At 40.1% G+C, this 12,871-nt stretch overlaps 1 protein-coding gene across 3 annotated transcripts in view; it reads right to left on the reverse strand.

Moving 5' to 3' along the window:
• The window catches only part of calcr (calcitonin receptor), a 48,349-nt gene that overhangs the window by 24,615 nt on the left and 10,863 nt on the right, over positions 1-12,871 (reverse strand). The window contains exon 1 of one of the 3 annotated variants that reach the window (XM_034599602.1): positions 945-971. The exons of the other annotated variants lie outside the window; for them this stretch is intronic. The gene's annotated coding sequence lies outside the window, so the exon portion shown is untranslated. Of the gene's footprint in view, positions 1-944; positions 972-12,871 lie in introns of those variants that run through there. 3 annotated transcript variants of the gene reach the window in all.

The raw sequence follows: 12,871 nt of genomic DNA on the forward strand, positions 1-12,871 counted from the left end.
GTTATTCAAAAGTAAAAGGTAATTCTAGGAAATTTCCTCGCACAATTTTCTGTACACTTTGCAGAGTTCATGTCTGAAACAGCTCTCCTAACAAGGTAGTTTTGGAAGGCACTGACATACGATTTTTGTCATTTATGGATGGAGGATTCATTGAACAGGTAGTTGAATAAAAATCTGCAGGAATTATGTAAGTGTTTTTGGAGGTAGGTACCAGCTGAGGTGATCTACTAAAACTCCAGTAATCCCTAAAACATTTTAACATTAGAAAACACTCTCTGTGCATGAATAAAATATTTTCCATCAGTCCATTTCATATATTAATATCTCTGCTGCACATCTGACAGTTTACTCAACCTCAAGACTCCCGGCTATATTTATGTTTCAGCGGGCCCGGGGTGGAGGGCTCTTTCTACAACTATGTCTTTCTATCTTACCCATTATCTCTGAGCATGTCTCTAAACATAGGCACCAGAGCACCCTTGGCCCATTAGCTCCTCTGTGATATGAACACTGAGGCCATGAAGCATGTGCAGTTCATTACAGACACCAGACCCCCTGTAGAGAAGACAAAGAGAAGCACTCAAACAGGATGGATGAGTGCGAACTATATGGCTTGTATATCAGATGCACCCCAGGAAAGCTGTTTGACATTAAAGCCGCTGTAGATCACATGACAGATCAATTACTCTGGGGCTTATGATCTTTCGAATTTTAATTACGACTTGAGCTCTAAACATAGAAACATTAGCAACATTATTTCCTGTGTGGTGACTGTCAGCATAAACCATAAACTGTATATAAAGATAGACAACTTGAAGATACATTATTTGGAGCCAGACTCTGCACAGTAGTGATTGTGGTGTGAAGGCAGGATATTGAGGCGCTGCCCATACACACGCTTGACCAATCACAAGTCACTGTCAGCAGGAGGAAGGGTTTATTACCTTTACTGCAGCCAGCCACCAGCAGCCGATCAAGATGATTTGTCTCTCTACTTTTGGGGAGCTGTCGTCCAACTTTATATACTGTCTATGGTGGAAAGCAGTGACTGTATGTGGCTGTAAAAGGAAAGTTTAGAAAAAATGTCTCAAGGTTTTCGAAAAAATGTCAGACCTTGATCAGACATTGATTTAGATTGAAAAGCTTTTTTTTCCTTAGTTTTCTCTGGATATGTGGCTGACATTCAAATTTATCATCTGTCTTTGTATAAATTTAAACCATCGTCTGTCTTCATCATCAATACTCTCGTGAATTTCCAATCCCAGTAATGAATTTATTCTGACATAAAATAAGTTTGTTCTCGCAGAGGACTAATAGTTTGGAAGATGTGATCTTTATTTCGAATTTTACTTTTGATGGTGGCAGTTTTATAGCGTTGGGCTTTATTTTGTCTCTGTAGAAATTGAATTAAAGTGTCCCGACTCCCCCTTCTCCTCAATTTACCCCTCATCTCTCTTTCGTCTCCCCACCTTGTTTGCAATCATTGCGGCACTCTGACAGCAGAAGACGGAGCCACAGTTTCCTTTTGTAGGGAGCAGTCACAGGCACGATGACAACACCGATTTTTTGCTGACATCACATTAGTTGACAGACGATGCAGACGCTCGATCTGCCTCCCACCCCCCCCCCAACGTCTCACCATTTCATACCCCATCAGTCAGTCTGAAGAGAGCAGCCATACGGACGTGATTTGGCGTCCCGACGAATGAGCTGGATTACAATAAAAACTCAAGTGAATTATTTTGATAAATGGACAGATAGTGGACCTTATCCACGAGGCTGTCACACAAGTCCTGTATAAAGAGCGAAAATATGTGCTGGTCTACAAGCGTAAAGGAATTGCTGTAGTTTAACAGATCTGCAAGAACACATCCATCATAACATGTCCCATTAAGTCATATTTAATACATAACTATCATGGCCTCCTAGCTGAGCTATCAGAAAATACAGGCATTGGTGAGAGCATCAGGTGCACTGGAGGTTTGTGTGTGTGAATACACACAGTGAGTATGTATGTAGAGACATGGTGTATGCACACTGAAGTTTTCTTAAGTATAAAGTATAAATATATTAATATTAATATTAAAGACCAATATTGATATGAGTGAATAAAATCCTCGATTGCTGTGTATTCCTCTATTATATGCGCCATTTTATGACTTTATCAATTTCTAGTTAATCAATGAACACACTCATAACTAAATCATTTCGCACCTGACAAATAAAGGATCATATTAATGCAAAAATCATATAAAGATCCAATATTGCCTTTAAGCAGCTCTATTCATTCATATGCAACATTGCCCACAATGGCCTACAACAACCACATTTATTAGAAGAGCTATAAACAGTGGAGTCTTTCATCTTATGTTACATGATGACATGTTGCCCATAAAATCACATTATATTCCCACAGAGATTTATAATATGCATATGTGAACTGTGACGTTAATGTGACTGTGACAAAAACAAATTTTCCCTGTGATGTATAATCGCATATTGCATAACAAAAAAAGACCGAAAAAAAGAAGGCAAGTTGACTTTGAAGCAGTATTTAATTAAATGGGAATATGGCCGTTTGGAAAGTCGGATATCAATCTGACAATTTAAAGCGTGCAGATAGTGTGTGTGTGTTTAAGATACAACAACATGAACATGGCTTTTTAAATAGTTAACACCAAAATATAATGAATCATAATGTTACATCATTAAATCAAGTACCAGTGAAAGAAGAGATGAACCATAGGGCAGTACTGAGCCAAGCTCATGTGGACTGATCACTCAGTCCCTTTTCAGCACTTCTCAAAGTGAGCATATTTCTGTGTCTGAGTCACCATCGCATTGAGGTGACACAGGTAAGTGGATAAAGCTCTGCAGCTTGACTAATTCATGATATTTTGGCTTCATCATCTGCCTGAAAATACACTAAATGCCGGTATCTTCTATTAAAGTAGAAAGCTCATGTCGTTTCCTCACCTCGTGTTTGCCTCCTCCTCCTCCTCCTCGCCTAAATCACACTTTTTCCCTGCATCCTCATTTCCTCTCTGGTCTCTTTTCTCTTTTGACTTCCGTATATGTTTTGCTGCTTTAATCAATTTCCTCTCTCCCCTTGTTTTTCTCCCTCTCACCCCCACTCCCCCTCTCCTCTTCACTTCGACCTCTTCTTCGGAAGTTCTGCTCTCCTTCCCACTTGGGTTGCCTCTTTCCACCCATTTCCAGGTACATTCTCCCTCTAACTCTCCTGGCAGATCCAACAGATGCATCAGCTTCAGCGTCCTTTAAACACTGAGCAGGTTCCCGATGTGGTGACACATCATATTTCCAACTAATCTGTCTGTGCTCCACAGAATACACTCCCATAGAGACATCCCCTCCCCTGCCCTGCGCTTCGTGACAGAACAATCAGACAAGACATAAAGCTAGTAAAGCACCAAGATTACTTATAAGAAAAGCAGCATAGTATAAAACCAAGGAAATAATGCACTATATTGTTCTATAATGTTTCTAGCTTATACTAAATGAAAAAATGCAGCAACATCATACTGCATATTTATATGTTTTGAAACATCCTTTTTCTGAGTTAACATGCTGAATGTAGTGCCTTCAAAAATTACCACGATTAAACCCCACAATCTTTTGCTAATAACAGTTCCACAATTGGATGTTTTACATTTAACAAATGCCAAATATCACTCTAAAACTGACAATTCCACCATCATTATGCTTTATAAAAATGAAAACAATATTATATTAAAGATTTATATGATTAGAAATGTTTAACAACATCTGGTAAACGGAATGAAGTGACCAAAGGGGAACTTGAACTCATTCTCTCGCACTTTGGCGGTATGTCAGACAAAAACGCACTTTGTGAACCAGAACCACTTCTCTGGGACCTGAAGGCCTGTAAAGCTACACCTGCTTAAACAAAAGAATAATGTTTTAATTTCAGAAAGTGTCTATGAAATAGGACAGCCTCACCTAACTGTTAAGATCTATTCAAACTAGAAGATGTAAACTTTAGAGGATCCAGCTCCTGATTCTACACAGTGAATTTCGGTTTATTTTCAGAACTCCGAAAGTAATAAATTTGCTTTGCTGCTATTTCAAATAATTGGACATTTCTGTAATACTTGTTATTTTTCTTTGCAAAACAAAATTATGGCAGCTCAGTGCCGATGCTTGATCTTCAAGAACCTCCTGAAAACTCGTCTCTTCCCAGAACACTTCCTCTCCTATCTCATGCCTAACCAGCACTTACCGAGCACTTTCAGTGAACTACTTAATCTAATCTCCTACACTTTTTCTTATTGAACAGATTTAGTACTTGGCGCTTACTTCAAGGTCTCTTACTGTACTGAAACTTTACTATGTCTCACAGTTGTAAATCATTTGCTCAAAATGGGTATTTGTAATTAGATGTACTAATGCAGAGTTAGTGGTTTATTAGTCAAAAGTCCTCTGGCTGTTTGTTTTCTATTAATAATGATTCTTTAGCAAGTATTCAAATCAAGTCCCTGCGGCAGTGAGAGCCTTTCGAGGCCTGGTTTTCTGTCCTGCATCCCAAACAGTGTAAGAACTGTTTGATTGGTTTTCCAGACAAAGACCAAACTGGATATGACAGGCAAACCCATCTTCATGTTGAGTTAACAAATTAAGATGCAGCTGAATACACAATGGCTTCATAGTCTGAATTGATTGGACAGTTATCTCCTCCAGTAAAATGTGATTCATCCATGGGAGGTCAGTGTATTTAATTGCAGACAGTGTCCTCTCAGCTACATGTTGTGCATATTTAAGCCTTTTCATTCTCAAATTTTTCGCCTAATGATTATCATCCAGTGGGTGCACAAAACAGATTTTTATTCGACGTTGCACCAAAGGTCACCCTTTTATAAAGGCTTCATTGTCAGGCCTTTAAAATACATTAAGTCCTTTCATTTACCCTGAAGGAGTTATACTGCCTTTCAGCATCTGAACTCAAGCACCTTTCCAAAATCTCATCTGTTTTGCGCCGGTGGCGTTGCAGGAATTATGGTTAGGGGCAATGAAGCAAGAGAGCATTGTGTGCTCGAGTGTTCCAGCTGCTGGAAAGAAGCCTGCAGAAATAAGAGGGCTCTCCCTGACTCTGTGTTGATTCATATCTGATCTCTATCTCAATGACATCCCACACACTTCCGCCCCACGTTGAGAAAGAAATTGAAGGGGATTGTGAGGGATTACTAAGAGAAACATGGACAATGGCACAAAAAAGGCTCATGGTGAGGGTCATCACATCATAGTCTAGACATTATCCAGATACATTGCTTTATCCAGTGCCTCTGTTAGTGCTCTACAGTGCACCATCTCTCTCCTTTTCATTTTTCTTCTAACTCCTTTCAATTACAAGAAACATACATCATATGTAAATTGAAGTAATTCGCTGTTTGCCAGGCAGACTGATGGGAGCCTTCTTGCCCTTTCCGTTTCTCCATGTATGACTACATGGAACAGGTTGGAGCCTTGAGAGCCAGTCTTCAACTCCAACAGCTAATAACTCATCTGTGGTTACGTGTCACCATGCATCTTGAGGATGACTGTTTTTTTTTATTATTCTCAGTAAGTTAACATCCCAAGGTGAATACACATTTTTTCCATTCCCCTTACATCCCTAAAGTTTGAGCAGTCTATCCGGGACGTGTACTGTATTTTACCTTCCATAAATATGCATGTCTTTTGAAGTACAACAACGTATTTACATCTCAGAAGGTAGAAGCAGAGCAGCAAGCCTAAGGCTAGGAGGGATTTACAGCTTGTTATGATCAACTATCATGGCTGGAAAATGCTATGAGCCATTTGAAAAGAAAAGTATGTGTTAAACCTGGAAAAACAGACTTTTTGCTCACTTAGAGTCAAGCTGTAAAGACTGCATTGACATACAATAGTATCTCCTTATAGTGCAAAGATCATATATAAACATGGACGACGTGTTACCACTAGGGTTGTCACTTTTAATTAGAAATTCGATCATCATTTAAACATGGGGAGGAATGTTCATATTCAAACTGTAACCTGTTCAAATAAAAAATACACAGTCTAGAAGCGCATCAGACCGACTAAAGTAGTTTGTCTTGTGATCCAGTAGAGGGCGCTTACTATGGGCTTGACCAATTGCATTCCCATATCCCAAATATGGGCGCCATCATCTGGCACTTTCAACACTAGTTTGAGCCGCAGTCTGAGCAGTAGTGATCATGGTGTGGAGCCAAGAAATATCGAAGTCCCACCGATGCATAAGATCGACCAATCACGTGTCAGTCTCAGCAGTCAATCATGACATTTCACTTTATTTTTACAGCATCAAATAACTAAATAAAACCAAACTAATCTGAAAACAAAGATTTGAACCGGGATCAGTGTGATAAGAACAACTTTAGATGTCAGAAACCATCTGCAGCCAACCACCAGGGGGCGATCTCTATCCCCTTTTAAGGAGCTGTCATGTTATCCATCTTAATATCCAGTCCATGCTTAAGGGTGATATCGTTTCCTACACGTTACGCGGGTGCGCAATAAGAGTTAAACATTACAGCGGGAACACCGGCTTGGAGCTCATTGTTTTTGAGGAATTAGACTCTCCATTTTCAATTCAAAAATATTGATTATAGCCACTGTAAATTGAGTTATAATAATAAGTGAAGTCAGGAGAAACAACCTAAAGTGAACTTCTTCCATCATTCAATTACATGCTCCATGTACATCCTGGCAAGGACCTGCACCCATAATGCTCTGGTTTTTGCAAACGTCTTCCATTCCTTATTTCCACTTCTCCTCCTCTGTCTGTCTCTTTCTCTCCCTCCGTCTGGGTGTCAAGGTTACAGTCATGGTGGTCTTTGCATTAATGAATATAGGGACCACCGGGACTCAAAAGATCCAGAGTACTCCCCATCGCACTCAGACCAGTTAACAGCTGAACCAACCAACTGTCCAGTCCAGCTCACTGTCTGACCAGCTTCAGCTCATACACACAAATCTTTCCTGTTGTTTTATTTATAAGGTGGGGGCTCCCCTCATGAAAAAAACATGAGTATAAATGCATATAAATAACAGTACGACATTTCTGTAGAGCCCCACACCTGTTCACATCTAATAGGAGTTTTGTATGATAAATGGTGTTTGGAATAGCAGATACAGCCCCGGTTTCCATCGGCTAAGGAGAATGAACCCTAAAGGGGAACTGCACAGAATTACCCAGATGATGTCATCAGAGTTTTCTTGTTTCAAGTTTGAGACTTCAGTTTTTTCAGGAAGCTTGGGTTACAACATGAAGGCGTATGATTTAAAGTTGAAGAAGACAGAGAGGGTCTAATGACCAAGACTATGAAGTTGCATTTTGGAAAGTGTAGGATACAGCTTTCCTTGGACCATTCTAGAAACTAAAACTCAGGATATCTTGGCATCTGTTGTTCAAATTCTCCTAGATTTATTTACCCTTAAAATCTTTCAATGCGGTGCCATGCAACAGAAATCCACCACAAAATAAAGACTTAATAAAGTATTAGTAAGTATAACCTCTAGGTAAAATGAGTCTCCTAATTATTTCATTGGATATATGTAATAATGTATAATAAAATATTATACATTCTATAAATACTTAATTCTCACCAAAAGCCTTTACGAGCTTGTTTTGCTCCAGCAAACTTCAATGTAATCACATGCTACTTCAACCAGCGAATCTGGCATTCCACAGAACACCTCCACAGCACATCGTAATCAGATGTTAAACAGTGTCAGCCATGCAACCAGCCCCGATGAACAAAAGAAGAACACTGGTTTGATTGCTGCATTCGAAGCTTCCGCTGATTTACATACAAGTGATTAATTCAGACTAATATCACAGCATCCCAAGGGTCACCGCTGAGATGCTGTGTGGTTAGACACCCGGTTTCATATCAGGGTTGTGAAGTGCATCTGGAAGCTGGAAGAAACGCAGGTCAAGAAAGGCTATAATCATAGAGGTCCTGGTTTTGTCTTTGTGTCCCCATTAGACAATGAGTAATCTTGAGGACAGCTGCTCCTTTCATTAGTATGTAAATCTACATTTACAAGGTTTCATTTTCTTGATTCTCGCCATATGGGAATCTGAGATGGTCAGAACGCACAGCCAATACTAACAAGAGCGCCACTATGAATCTGCATATTTAAATCACATTAATATACATTTCACGCTACATAATTTATGATGCTCACTGAAGACAGAATGTACTTGCACTACGGACTGTCACTAAACATGATGGGATTTCCAATAAGTAAAAAGATTACTGAGCTGTGTTGTCAGGTTAATTGAATATAAACTACCTGTTATATATTCGCCTGAATAACACTTCCTCCTCCTAATACCAATAAACAAAGGGCGCTTTGTTCTGCTCCCACCCACTGACACTGACTCCTTCCCACTAGGTTTTTTGTTTACTTCCTGAACTGATTAAGTGTCACTTTAAACTTTCAGCCACTCAGAAGCAGTGTTGACAATTTCATCTGCTTATAGACATCTGCCACAGAACAGGGGGGGTATTTTCAGGGGATCAAAGTCCTTTTCATCTGGCAACCTGTCTTCTCCCCAGCCTCTCCATTTCCTCTAGACTTTCCACCGAGCGTATATATCTCATCTGTCAACCAACCATTGACATTTGTTTGTCTCATTTCCCAAAAGCAAAGAGCACAGGACAGATGGCGAATACACTATGACCTCTGCCAGATTCGACTTCCTTGTAACAGAGAGGAGAAAGCTCAGCTCAAACATAGGCTACCACAAAATGAATTGGATAAAATTCCACAAAACTGTACCAGAAAGTTATGACGTTGTAGGAAATATACCGAGAGTAAGTTAAAGTGTCAACTACCTCATGTTAAACATGAGGCTCCTGCCAGCGGCTACTTAGCATAGCTTAGCACAACGACAGGAAACAGTTAGCTTGGCTCTGTGAGGCTGACGAGTGGAGAGTGAGGGAAAATACTGAGTGAGTGTAGCTCTGCATGTTGACCCCTGTAACATGTATTTTATTCTCAAGTGACCTCTGGTGGTCATGGGAAATATGACAAGAGGAAGTTAGGTGTATATAGCCTACTGTGCAGCAGCAAAGTCTGCATGAGGAGGAGGTTGGGAATAGGTTTATTTCCCCAAATGTCAAAGTATTACTTTAAAGTACATCTCTAAATGTAATAAATGTTAAATATATTTTTTTTTACAGAACTGGGGTTTGAATCACTGAAGTCATCCTTCTAGCTTTTCATGGGATTTATATTTTTCTTTCCCCCCTAGCCGATTCACTTTCTTATTGCAGACATTACACACCCATGCTTGGCTTTGCAAGCTGAGCCCTCCAGAAGTCCTTCAGTTGAACATGATCAAAGGTTATATCTTGACTTTAAAGCAGCAAATCAAAGGCGTTACTAAATAATAAGATGGATCAAACTGCAACCGTAAGTGCAAAGAGCCATGGACGATGAGTGGACAAGTGGTACAATTTGGCTGCACAGGTCAGCTTGTGGAAGCATTTGCAGGGAAGAGGGTCTACAAATCAAAGATAAAAGATAAGCCCCTCTGGATCAAGGATCGCCGTCAGACTGAAAATGGATCCCAGAGGATGAGATCAGAGGCCCAGAGGGCAGAGATCCAACTTAATCCTGCTGCTCAATCTCAAACTCAAACAAGACAGTTCAAAAAGCCCCAGAGAGCAAGGGCTTATGAGGATGGTAGATGATTGGCACCGATTGGAACAACTAAAAGCTCTGGGATGTGAATGGAACGGGTTGTATGGAACAAATATCCACAATGATAAATCAGGCTAGGTGGGAGGAAATGAAATAAGAGGCTGACAAAAATAGCTCAGTTACAGCGGTACAGCAAAAGCACACCATGAGACAAATCACGGTCATCTTAGCAGAGGATCAGTGATCATATCGGTCAAGACTGCACATTAACAACTGCAAAACACCAACCCACAATACAGACAAAACATCCACTTAAAGGAACACAGAACACAATAGTCTGCCTGTAACCTTTGCTAATGTGTTTTCATCACAGGAAAATCTTATGCAGTTATGGAAACACATTTCCAAGAAGGCTGAAAGCATTTCCCTAAACCAACACACAGTTCACCTCCACACAAAACATGTGTTGTACTGTAAATATCACCAGCATTGACATCCTGGTACATACATCTGCTGGGCTGACAGCAGAGCAGCTGCACAGAGACGTACACACAATTTAAAGTCAATCAACCCAAAATACTTTATTCTCACGACTTCAGATGACAATGAAGCAGATGAAAAAGGGGGGAGGGTGTGTTATCAAGCATGTCTTCTTCAGGCTGTGTGTGTGTGTGTGTGTGTGTGTGTGTGTGTGTGTGTGTGTGTGTGTGTGTGTGTGTGTGTGTGTGTGTGAATGAGAGGAATTAAAGCCTGTCTCACTCCCTCTCTATCTATATTTAGTTATGCACTGCTAAATTTGTTACTGGCTGCATTTGTGTGTGATTACATGCCGAGGTGTTGCAACCGTAAACACTTGGTGGTTCCGGGAGGGGGGGGGTGTATGCGTGTCTTTGTGTGTGTTTTTTTGTGTGTGTATACGTGAGAGTGGAATCAATAGAGAGAGTAAAATACTGGCAGTAGTTATGGCACATTGTTATGAGTTATAATAATAATTTACTTTCCACTACAAAGAGCTTGTGTAAAAAGCCTGTTTGTGAAATGGCCAAGTGTCTTTGTTGGAGTCAATAAGAAACAGCATGATGAGATTCTCACTGAGTTGCAGAACTAAATGTTTTAAAAAATGGCAACGTTTTCAGTGAATTCATCATTTGCTGTTTGCACAAGAAGAACAAAAGAAGTAAAATCAAACGTATCTGAACCATATTCAACTGCATGGCATCATTGTATAAGAATCCCATACGGCTGAATTTCCCCGAAAACAACAGCGTTATGCAAGAGTCATTATGGAGAAAATACCTGTTACGTGATGATATTTCAAAATATCAAAATATTTTCCATTTCTATTGTGTAATGTCAAGCAGAAGAGTCCTCCATTAATTATCATATTATAACTGTTTGGTGTGATCATTCTACAACAACACACAACACTTTACAGACCTTACAGAGGGAAACTGTTGAAAGCATCAGACAGTGAGGATTATGTGTCCTGTTCGAGAACATTAAGAACCCTGGGGGGGGGGGGTCCACACAACCATTCACTCATCCCTATCGGTTTTACACACACACACACACACACACACACACACACACACACACACACACACACACACACACACAGAGAGAGAGAGAGACTATCTTCTCTTGAAATAGACTACGTTATTTTTAGCCAAAGAATAATAATCTGTTAAAGACCAAAGCAGATGTCGAAAGCATTTTTCTTCCTGCGTATTGTTAAGCACAGACAGAGCAACTTAAGCCACAGACATATACTTACACCCCTTCCATTGACTGCACTGCTTTTTGCCAAGCGCTTAACTCCAAATAAATTACTCCAAAAATTCATCTCACAAACATATATTTTCTTAACTTATAGATATCTTCATCTGACAGGTGAACTCAGAAAAGTCCCAAAACAATGAAGTTTACAGAGGAGGTAAAAACTAAAATCCACCTTGATTGGAGGCAGCAGATAGTGACAGACTTGAGTGTTGCTGCTGCTGCTGCTGCTGCTGCTGCTGCTGCCTGAGCAGAATTACCTGGAAAGAAACCAAGCCCAAAATGATAAGGCTCCCAAATCATTAACAGACATGGGCAAGCCAATTTCCTTGTCCCTGAATAACAGAACTAATTACATTGTTGAGATTGGGAAGGAACGCAGCTCTCACCCAATGACATACATGTCCTTCCTCACTCGTGTTAATCAACTGCATAATGGTGATTCAAAGTTCATCATTCTCTGACCTATGCCTTCTATCTGCAGCTGTGCAATATTTACAGCATTTGTAATTGTAATTTATGAGTGGCTGCTGCTAAATCCAATGTAAAACAGGGCAGTAATTCTTTCACTCCCTGTAATTGGTCATGCCCTGGCACCTACAGTCAGGCCACATTAAACTGGCTTTGGCAGAGTGTGGATTATTGACTGCAGCTCAAGTGATAACAAAACTCCCTCTATTTCATGTGCAAATAGCCACATCCTTATCTTCCCCACACTCATCATTCCAACCACTGCAGAGTACTTCTAAATCATTTAATGTGTTAAATCTTGTTCATTTCATCTGTACAAAAACTGAAGTGCAGAAACCACACAAATATAATGCACAACCACCTGCAAAACCACAACTTCTAGTTTTCAACGTTTCTTTTCTCCCAAATTGTGCTAACCTACGCCAACTGTCTCCTGGCTGTAACAACATATATTAGGCTAGCGACAAACTTCTCATTTAACAAAAATTTCCTTCAAAAGTAATGGGAAAACATATTTGTGTACTATAGGAGCCATTTTCTTTGGGGCTAATTGTATGCAGGACCAAATTGGTCCATAGATGTCATCATTATGCTTTGCGTTATTTGTCATATATGTAGGAACTTTAACTCTAGGAACAGATGTTGCTAGATGGAGGAGCACGTACAGTTTTTTACCGCCGCACCACACCATGTGAATGCACACGTGTGTGGGTGCGTGCGACTATGCCGTGTACAGTCCAAATGTCAGTCATGTTGCCTCAATTTGTCTGGTGCTTACTGCAGACTTAAAGATGCTCTGGGATCGGGGTATTATTTCGTCAAAGTGATGGATGTAGGAGCGTTTGGAAAAACAGAAGTATAGATAGGCTACTTCATCAAAACTCATTGCCATGCAATAGAGAGCACATAAGCAGTATCATGCAAAGGCAAT

Source organism: Hippoglossus hippoglossus, chromosome 11 (genome assembly GCF_009819705.1).
Source record: "Hippoglossus hippoglossus isolate fHipHip1 chromosome 11, fHipHip1.pri, whole genome shotgun sequence".
In the NCBI taxonomy this organism is placed as follows: domain Eukaryota; kingdom Metazoa; phylum Chordata; class Actinopteri; order Pleuronectiformes; family Pleuronectidae; genus Hippoglossus; species Hippoglossus hippoglossus.